At 33.8% G+C, this 10,166-nt stretch overlaps 1 pseudogene; it reads left to right on the top strand.

The window, feature by feature from the left end:
• Positions 1-7,779: 7,779 nt before the first annotated feature.
• Positions 7,780-7,912, top strand: LOC118917899 (U4 spliceosomal RNA; annotated as a pseudogene).
• Positions 7,913-10,166: the final 2,254 nt, after the last annotated feature.

Here is a 10,166-nt window from a genome sequence, read left to right as displayed (position 1 = left end):
AGTAGGATCACCTAAGTGCCTTCCTAGCCACTTGCTCTTAAAGACTTATACTCACCACATATGTACACAAAGTTTCTGGATTTATGAGAAATGTCATCTTAATGCCTAGAAATGTATCCTAGTTAAAATAGGATAATTTCTTCATATTTTGGGTAGTTAAAAGGCAAATAATAAGTCACAGTACAAGTAGGAGCTGAGAAGACCTTCTGGCTCTGCAAAAGTGAGTGGTCTGATTTTCTCCAAACAGCTTTTTATACCGACAGCTCAACTTCTTAACTCCTTCTGTAACAGTTGTGTAGAAAATAGCTGAATAAAAAAGCCCTTGGAGGACCTGATTCAAAGCCTCCGATGAGTATAAAATATGATGTACTTTGCCATAAAAATTCTACGTAAAGCACCAATAGGGATAATGTCCTTAGAGAATAAGAAACATTAATAGCAACTAGCTCATTCCAAGTGTAACAAATAAGTTTCCAATGATAATTCAGAAGATTCTTATATATTTGTTCACACATGTTTTTTGCAATGCAATGAGTATGAAGACAGCCTTCTGATCTAAAATTATACTGATAATAAATATTAAATATGGAAAAATTCAAATGTACATGTGGAAACTAAAAAAAGTTATGGAAACGGTAATATCCAGAATCAACATTATTATTTTGATGTTTTCCTTCCAAATATTGCCCATAGTAATATGTAAGTGCTGCACTTATTACAAGTTTAATACAAAGAATACCACACAGGAGCAGCCCAATGGGAGCCATCATAGGGCAAAGAATGGGGGATTGGCAGGCATGGAATTTCCATGCACTCTCTTGGAGTACCACCCTCACAGGACAATTATTTTATTTATTAAAGTATCATTGATATACAATCTTATGAAGGCTTCGCATGAAAAACATTGTGGTTTCAACATTCATTCATATTATCAAGTCCTCGCCGCCCTCATTGCAGTCACTGTCCATCAGAGTAGTAAGATGCTATAGATTTATTACTTGTCTTCCCCATGCTGCACTGCCTTCCCTGTGACCTACATATATGTGATTGCAAATTATAGTGCCCCTTGATCCCCTTCTCCCTCTCTTCCCACAGAACATCTCGAACCCTTTCCTTTGGTAACCACTAGTTCCTTCTTGGAGTCTGTGAGTCTGCTGCTATTTTGTTCCTTCAGCTTTGCTTTGTTGTTATTTCACAAATGAGTGAAGTCATTTGGTACCTGTCTTTCTTCACTTGGCTTATTTCACGGAGCATAATACCCTCTAGCTCCATCCATGTTGTGGCAAATGGTAAGATTTGTTTTCATTTTATGGCTGAATAATATTCCGTAGTGTGTATGTACCACATCTTATTTAGCCAGTCATCTATTAATGGACACTTAGGTTGCTTCAATACCTTGGCTACTGTAAATAGTGCTGCAATAAACACCGGGGTGCATATATCTTTTTGAATCTGGGATCTTGTTTTCTTTGGGTAAATTCCTAGGAGTGGAATTCTGGTTCCAAAGGAATTTTTATTTTTAATTTATTGAGGAAACTCCATAATGTTTTCCACAATAGTTGAACTAATTTACATTTTTACCAACAGTGTAGAAGGGTTCCCCTTTCTCCACATCCTTGCCAGCGTTCACTGTTTCTTGTCTTTTGCAAGTTGGCCATCTTAACTGGTGTGAAATGATATTTCACTGTAGCTTTATTTTGCATTTCCCTGATGATAAGCAAGGTGAAGCTTATCTTTTCATTTGTCTGTTAGCCATCCAAATTTCTTGTTTGGAGAAGCGTTTGTTCAGATCCTCTGCCTATTTTTAAAAATTGGACTATGTGTTTTTTGGGTGTTGAGGTGAGGGAGCTTTTTATATATTTTGGATGTTAATCCCTTATTGGACAGGTCATTTATGAATATATTCTACCACACTGTAGGATGCCTTTTCTGCTGATGGTGTCCTGTGGTGTACAAAAGCTTTTTAGTCTGATGTAGTCCCACTTGTTCATTTTTTATTTTGTTTCCCTTGCCTAAGAAGATATGTTCAGGAAAAAATTGCTATTAGGGAATTTTGCCTATGTTTTCTCTATGAGTTTTATGAGGTTTCATGACTTACATCCAGCTTCAGGTCCTTGGACCATTTGAGTTTACTTTTGTGTACAGAGTTAGGCAAAAATCCAGTTTCATTATCTTACATGTGTCATGTTTTACCAACACCAATTGTTGATAAGGCTGTCATTTCCCAATTGTAAATCCATAGCTCCTTTATCATATATTAATTCACCATACACATTTGGGTTTATATTTGGGATGTGTATTCTGTTCCACAGATCTATGTGTCTGTTCCTGTGCCAGTAACAAATTTTTTTGATTATTGTTGCTTTGTAGTCGAGCTTGAAGTTATGGAGAACAATTACCATTTTATTCTTCCTTCACAGGATTGCTTACACTATTCTGTATCTTTGTGGTTCCATATGAATTTCAGAACTATTTTTCTGGCTGGTTGAAGAATGATTTCGGTATTTTGATAGGGATTGCTTCAATCTGTAGATTGCTTTAGGCAGAAAGGCCATTTTGACAATATTAATTCTTCCTATCCATGAGCAGGGGATATGTTTCCATTTATTGGTGACTTATTTAATTTCTCTCATTAGTGTCTTGCAGTTTTCAGAGTATAGGTCTTTCATCTCCTTGGTTAGGTTTATTCCTAAAAGAATATTTTATTCTTTTTGATGCAATTATAAATGGAGTTGTTTTCCTGTTTTCTCTTTCTGCTAATTCTTTCTTAGTATATAGGAATGCAACAGATCTCTGTATTAATTTTGTATCCTGCAACTTTGCTGAATTCAATTATTAGTTCTAACAGGTTATTTTGTGGAGTCTAGGGTTTTCTATGTATAATACCATGTTGTCTGCAAACAGCAAAAGTTTAACTTCTTTTTTACCAGTTTGGATCCTTTGTATTTCTTGGTGTCATATAGTTGCCATGGCTAGGACCTCCAGTAATATGTTGAATAAAAGTGGGGACAATGTGCATCATTGTCTTTTTCCCGGTGTTAAAAGAAAAGCTTTCAGCTTCTTGCTATTAAGTATGATGTTGGCTGTGGGTTTTTCATATATGGCCTTCATTATGTTGAGGTACTTGCCCTCTATGCCCATTTTATTGAGAGTTTTTATCATGAATGGATGTTGAATTTTGTCAAATGTTTTTTCAGCATCTATTCAGATGGTCATGTAATTTTTGTCCTTCTTTTTGTTGATGTGGTGGATGATGTTGATGGATTTTCAAATATTATACCATCCTTGTTTCCGTGGAATAAATCCCACTTGGTCACGATGGATAATGTTTTTGAATTTGGTTTACTAATATTTTGCTGAGGATATTTGCATCTATGTTCATCAGGGATATTGGTTTATAATTTTCTTTTTTGTGGTATCTTTGTCTGGTTTTGGTATTAGAGTGATTCTGGCTTAATAGAAAGAGTTTGGAGTTATTCCCTCCTCTTTTACTATTTGGAAAACTTTAAGGAGGACAGGTCTTGGTCTTCACTTAATGCTTGGTAAAATTCAGTGGTAAAGCCATCTGGACAGGGGTTTTGTTTTTAGGTAGTTTTTTGATTACCAATTCAATTTAGTTGTTGGTAATTGGTATGTTCAGATTTTCTGTTTCTTCTGGGTCAGTCTTGGAAGGTTGGATTTTTCTAGAAAGTTGTCAATTTTTTTCTAGGTTATCCAATTTGTTAGCATATAATTTTTCATAGTCTGTAATAATTCTTGTATTTCTGTCATGTTCATAGTGATTTTCCCTTTCTCATTTGTGATTCTGTTTATGTGTATAGAATCTTTTTTCTTAGTAAGTCTAGCTAGGGGGTTATCTACTTTGCTTATTTTCTCAAAGAACCACGTCCTGGTTTCATTGATTCTATTATTTTATTCTTCTCAATTTTATTTATTTCTTCTCTGATATTTATTATACCCCACCTTCTCTGACTTGGATTCTCATTTGTTCTTTTTTATGTAGTTTCAGTAACTGTCAGTTTAGACTGTTTATTTGGGATTGTTCTTCTTTCTTGAGGTAGGCCTGTATTGCTATATACTTTCCTCTTAGAACTGCCTTTGCTCCATTCCACAGGTTTGGGGCTGTTGAGTTGTTTTCATTTGTCTCCATATACTGCTTGATCTCTGTTTTTATTTGCTCACTGATCCTTTGATTATTTAGGAGCATGTTGTTAAGCCTCCATGTATTTGTGGGCTTTGTTGTTTTCTTTGCATAATTTATTTTTAATTTCATACCTTTGTGGTCTTAGAAGTTGACTTGCACAATTTCAATCTTTGTGAATTTACCAAGGCTCTTTTTGTGGCCTAGGATGTGAACTATTCTGGAAAACCTTGTGTGTACTCTTCAGAAGAATGTGTATCCTGCTGCTTTTGTGTAGAGTGTTCTACAGACGTCTGTTAGATCTATCTGTTCTAATGCATTATTCTGTACCTCTGTCTCCTTACTTATTTTCTGTATGTTTCATCTGTTTTTTGCTGTGACTGGTGTGCTGAAGTCTCCTAAGATGTGTATGTTGCATTTTATTTTCCCCTTTAATTCAGTTAGTATTTGTTTTACATATTTAGGTACTTCTGTATTGGGTGCATAGATACTTACAATGGTTATATGCTCTTGTTGGACTGACCTCTTAATAATTATGTAATGTTCTTCTCTGTCTTTTTTTACTTTATTTTGAAATTGATTTTGTGTGATATAAGTACTGCTACTCCTGCTTTTTTTCTCCCTCTTATTTGCATGAAATGTCTTTTTTTACCCCTTCACTTTTAGTCTGTGTATGTCCTTGGCTTGAAATGAGTCTCTTGTAGGCAAAATACAGCTCTCCAGAGAAAATAAATCTTCATTAAAGTTAGTAGGTCAACTAATTACTAGGCAAATAGAAAATTAAATCAGCTTCTCACAAAGTTTGTCAAGGAATACACAGAGTACAGAATATGACACCTGATATATAAAGAGTGGAGGAAAAAGAAAAAGAATGGAGAAAAAAATATTACCTTCAGATTATATTTGAAATAGAGCAATAAATAATTTAAGATAGAATGTTAAATAGTAAGGAAGCTATCCTTGAACCTTTGGTGACCACAAATCTAAAGCTTCCAATGGCAATAAGTACACATCTATACATAATCACCCTAAATGTAAATGGACTGAATCCACCAATCTAAAGACATGGAGTGACAGAATGGATAAAAAAACAAGATCCATCTATATTTTGCCTGCCTTTTCCCTCTGCCACACCTCTCACTGCTGGGAAGTCTCTCAAATGGCCCGCTGTGTTTTCTTTCTCAAGGGGGAGGTTGGTAGAGTTTGTCTGTTCTCCACAGGCAGCTGGCTTCTCAGCCTCCCGGAGTGTTCTGCCCATCTCTGTTGTCCTGCCCCGCACATCACCAGGGCACCATGCAATATGGATTGTGTTCCTGGAGCACATTTCCAGGGTCAAGTGTTCAGGGTCCTGGGCTCTTACTCCCTCCCCACTCAGTTCCTCTTCCTCCAGTCTGTGGGCCAGGGTGGGGGAAGGGCTTGAATCATGCTGGATTGTGGCTTTGTCACTTTACCTTTTTCTGTAGGGTCTTCTCTTCTTCCCTGGATGTAGGTGGTCAGTTCCACAGTCTTCAGGTTGTTTTCAGGCCTAGTTTTATTTGCTGTGTTTTTGTTTTCTATGTGATTTGGGGAGGAGATTTTTGGCTATCTGTATTTATTTGAAAAATATCTATTCTGGTCCTCTGCCCACTGACAAATTTTTTAATTTGGATGGCTAATATTTTGTTGAGAATTTTTACATTAATATTCAGGATATTGGTCTGTAATTTTTTTTATTTTTGTATTGTTTTTGTCTGGTTTTGGTATTAGAGTGATGCTGGCCTCATATAATAAGTTTGGAAGTATTATCTCTTCTTCTACTTCTTGGAATACTTTAAAAAGGATGTGTATTGGCCCTTGTTTAAATGTTTGGTAGAATTTAGCTGTGATGTCTTCTTGTCCTGGCTATTTCTTTGTTTGGAGTTTTTTGACTACCAATTCAATTTAATTACTGGTAAATTGTTCAAATTTTCTGTTTCTTCCTGGGTCAGTCACGAAAATTGTATGTATCTAGGAATTTGTTCATTTATTCTAGGTTGTCCAGTTTATTGGCATATAGTCTTTCTTATAGACCTCTAATAATTCTTTGTATTTCTGTGGTTATCAATGTTAACTTCTCCTTTTTGTTCTGATTTTAGTTGTGTCCTCTCTTTTTTTCTCAAGTAAGTCTGACTAAGCATTTGTCTATTTTGTTTATTTCCAAATACACTCAACTTGTAGGTAAAAATGGAAATGTATAAAACAAAATCTCAAGTTGTAGATTGTGTGAGTCCCAGCAGGATGAACACTGTTACTGCTCTCTAAGTTCTCATTTCTGATTTACTGTTTTTTGTATAATCTGCAAGTAGGAATCAATAACATAATATATGAAAAGAGTGTTATAAAATCAAGTAGTGATGGATGTAGCTACAAGGGAAAAAAAACAAAGTATTTATTTTATTTTCTTTCCAGATTTATTGAGATATAAATGACACATAGCAATTTGTAAGTTTAAGATGTACAACTTAATAGTTTGATATACATATATATTGTGAAATGGTTATTACAGTAAGAAAATTAACATTTCCATCACTTATATAGGACCTTGAATTACTTTTGGAAGGGTATTGTGCTGAGAATATTTAAAATATAATCCTTTAGCAACTTTTAAGCATACAATACAATATTTTAAACTATAGTCACAGTGCTATACATTGTATCTCCATTACTTATTGATCTTAGACACTAGAAGTTTGTACCCTTTGATCAACATTTCCACATTTACCCCTACCTCTTGTACCTGACAATCAAAATCTACTCTCAGTTTGTATGAGTTCAGCTTTTAACCACGCACATATTAGTGCAATCACACAATACTTTTCTTTCGATGATTTATTACATAACACAATGCATTCAAGTTTCATCCATGTTAAAAATGACAGAATTTCCTTCTCTTGATGACTGAATAATATCCCTATTATAGATCACAGATTTCACATGAATCACATTTCCTTTAAACTTTACACCACTGACAGACAATGAAGTGGTTTCCATGTATTGGTTACAGTATACCATGCTGCAGTGAAAATGAAAGTACAGATACCTCTCTGAGATAGTGCTTTCATTTTCTTCTGATATATATCCAAAAGTGGGATTGCTGGGTCATATGGCAATCCATTTCTAATTTTTTAAGAAGTCCCTGAATTTTTTGAAATTATCTGAAGCAATTTACACCCCCATCAGTAGTGTACAATAGTTTTCATTCTGCCACATCCTCACTAGCATTTATCATGTCCCTTTGATGACAGCCATCCTGAGTTATGATTTGTATTGTGGTTTTAATATGCATTTTCTTGATGATTGTGATATTAAGCACTTTTACATACATTTGTTGGCCATTTGTATGTCCTTGGAGAAATATCTTTCAAAGTCCTTTGACCAGTTTTTGTGGGGTTTTTTTTGTTGTTGCTGTTTATTTTGGTAAGAAGTTCGTTATATTTTTTGTATATTAACATCTTATTGTATATGGTTTGCAAATATTTGTCCCATTTCATAGGTTGCCCATTTTGTTTTGTTGATTCTTCCATTGTTGTTTAGAAGCTCTTAGTTTGTTGTAGTCCCATTTGTTTGTTTTTTGTTTTTGTTATCAGCACTTTTGGTGTAATGTCAAAAAATGCTGAGTCAGCTTTGCGCAGTGGCAGTATCGTGACCAATGAGGTTTATCCGATGCGTGATTATTGCTAATTGAAAAAATGCTGAGTCAGTGTGAAGAATTTTTAGCCATGTTTTTTCTATAAATTTTATAGTTTCAGTTCTTATATTTTTGTCTTTTTTTCAAGTTAATTTTTGTGGGTGGTGTAAGATAGGGTTCTGGATGGAGAAAGATATTCCATGCAAATGATAATGAAAAATAGTTGGAATGGCAGTAATTCTGTCAGACAAGATAGACTTTGAAAGAAAGACCATAACAAGAAACAACAAAGGCCATTATATAATGATTAAGGGCTCAATCCAGTGAGAAGTTACAATTATAAATATCTTCACATCCAACAGAGGAGCACCTAAATAAATAAAGCAAATATTAACACATATAAAAGGAGAAGTTGAAGTTAATACAATAATACTATAAGGATTTCATACCCACTTACATCAGTGGATAAAGTCAGTAAGGAAACCATGCATTTGAACAACACATGAGACCAATGAACTTAACAGAAAAAGAACATTACATCTAAAATCAGCAGAATACATATATTTTGCAAGTGCACACAGTACATTTACCAGAATAGACCACATGTTATGCCCAAGCAAGTCTCAATAAACTTAAGAAGATTGAAATCATATGAAACATTTTTTCTGACCTCAATGGTGTGAAACTAGAAAAGAATCACAAGAAATAAAACAAACACAAATAGGCTAAAGTGCATGCAACTATCACCAATGGGTCATCAAAGAAATCAAAGAGGAAACCAAAAAATACTTGAAGGAAAGTGAAAACAGAAATAAAATGGTTCAAAATACTTTGGAAGTAGGAAAACCAATCCTAAGAGGAAAGTTTTTAGTGATACAGTCTTAACTCAAGAAGCAAGAAACACCTCAAATAATCACTCTAATCTTGCACCTAAAGGAACTAGAAAAATAATGACAAACCAAATCCAAAGTTAGTAAAAGAAAGAACATAATAAAGATAAGAGCATAATAGAGACTAAACAAATACAATCAATGAAAGTAAGAGCTGGTTTTTTTGAAATAATAAAGAAAATTGAGAAACCTGTAGCTAGACTCATTAAGATAAAAGAGAGAACTCAAATAAATAAAATCAGAACTCAAAGAGAAGTTACAATCAACACCACAGAAATACAAACAATTTTAAGAGATTACTATGAAAATTTATGTGCCACAAAATTGGACAACTTAGAAGAAATGGATAAATTGCTAGAAACATTCAATCTTCCAAGAATGAAGCAGGAAGAAATAGAAATTCTGAACAGACTGCTAGCAATGATATTTAGTTGACAATCAAAACACACAACAAACAAAAGCCCAGGACCAGAGAGTTTCACAAGTTAATTATATCAATCAAAGGAGAGTTAACTGTTCTGCTCAAACTATTCCAAAAAATAAAAGAGAAAGGAAAACTTCCAAATTCATTCTACAAGGCCAGTGTCAACATATACCAAAACCAGACAAACACACTACATAAAAACCCACTACAGATTAACGTCCCTTGTGAACATAGATGCAAATATCCTCAACAAAATAATAACAAACGAAATTTAAAAAAATATACTGAAAAGATCATTCATAAGACTAAGTGGGATTTATTCCAGGGACGCAAGAATGGTTCAATATCCACAAATCATAAATGTGATGTATCAGATTGAAAAAAAGAGTTATAAACACCATATGATAATCTCAATAGATGCTGAAGAGCATATGACAAAATTCAACATCCATTCATGATAAAAACAATCAACAATGTGGGTATAAAAGGAGCATACTTCAATGTAATAAAGGCTGTCTATGACAAAACAACAGCTATCATTGTACTCAATAGTGAAAAACTGAAAACTTTCACTCTAAAATCAGCAAAAAGACAAGATTATCCACTATCATCATCTCTATTCAATATAGTACTAGACGTCTTAGACACAGTGATCAAAGCAAAGAAATAAAATGTATCGAAATTGTAAAGAAAGAAGTAAAATTGTTATTATTTGCAAATGGCATGATACTATATACAGAAAACACGAAAGATGCCACCAAGAAAGTATTAAAATTAATAAATGAATTCAGTAAAGTAACAGAATACAGAATCAATATATAGAAAAATATTATTTCTATGTACAAATAATGAACAAGCAAAAAGAGAAATCAAGAAAACAATCCCACTTCCAATAGCTTCAAAAAGAATAAAATACCTAAGAATATATCTATCCAAGTAGGTGAACAATCTATACTTTGAAAAGCATAAACATTGATGAGAAAAGCATAAAATCAAAGATGACACAAAAATATCTGATGCTCATTGACAGGAAGAATTAAAGTTGTTAAAATGGCCCTACAACAC

The sequence above is a fragment of the Manis pentadactyla genome, chromosome 10 (assembly GCF_030020395.1).
Source record: "Manis pentadactyla isolate mManPen7 chromosome 10, mManPen7.hap1, whole genome shotgun sequence".
Taxonomy (NCBI): Eukaryota; Metazoa; Chordata; class Mammalia; order Pholidota; family Manidae; genus Manis; species Manis pentadactyla.
The sequence above is the reverse complement of the archived record's forward strand: the minus strand, read 5'-3'. Positions and strand labels throughout refer to the sequence as shown.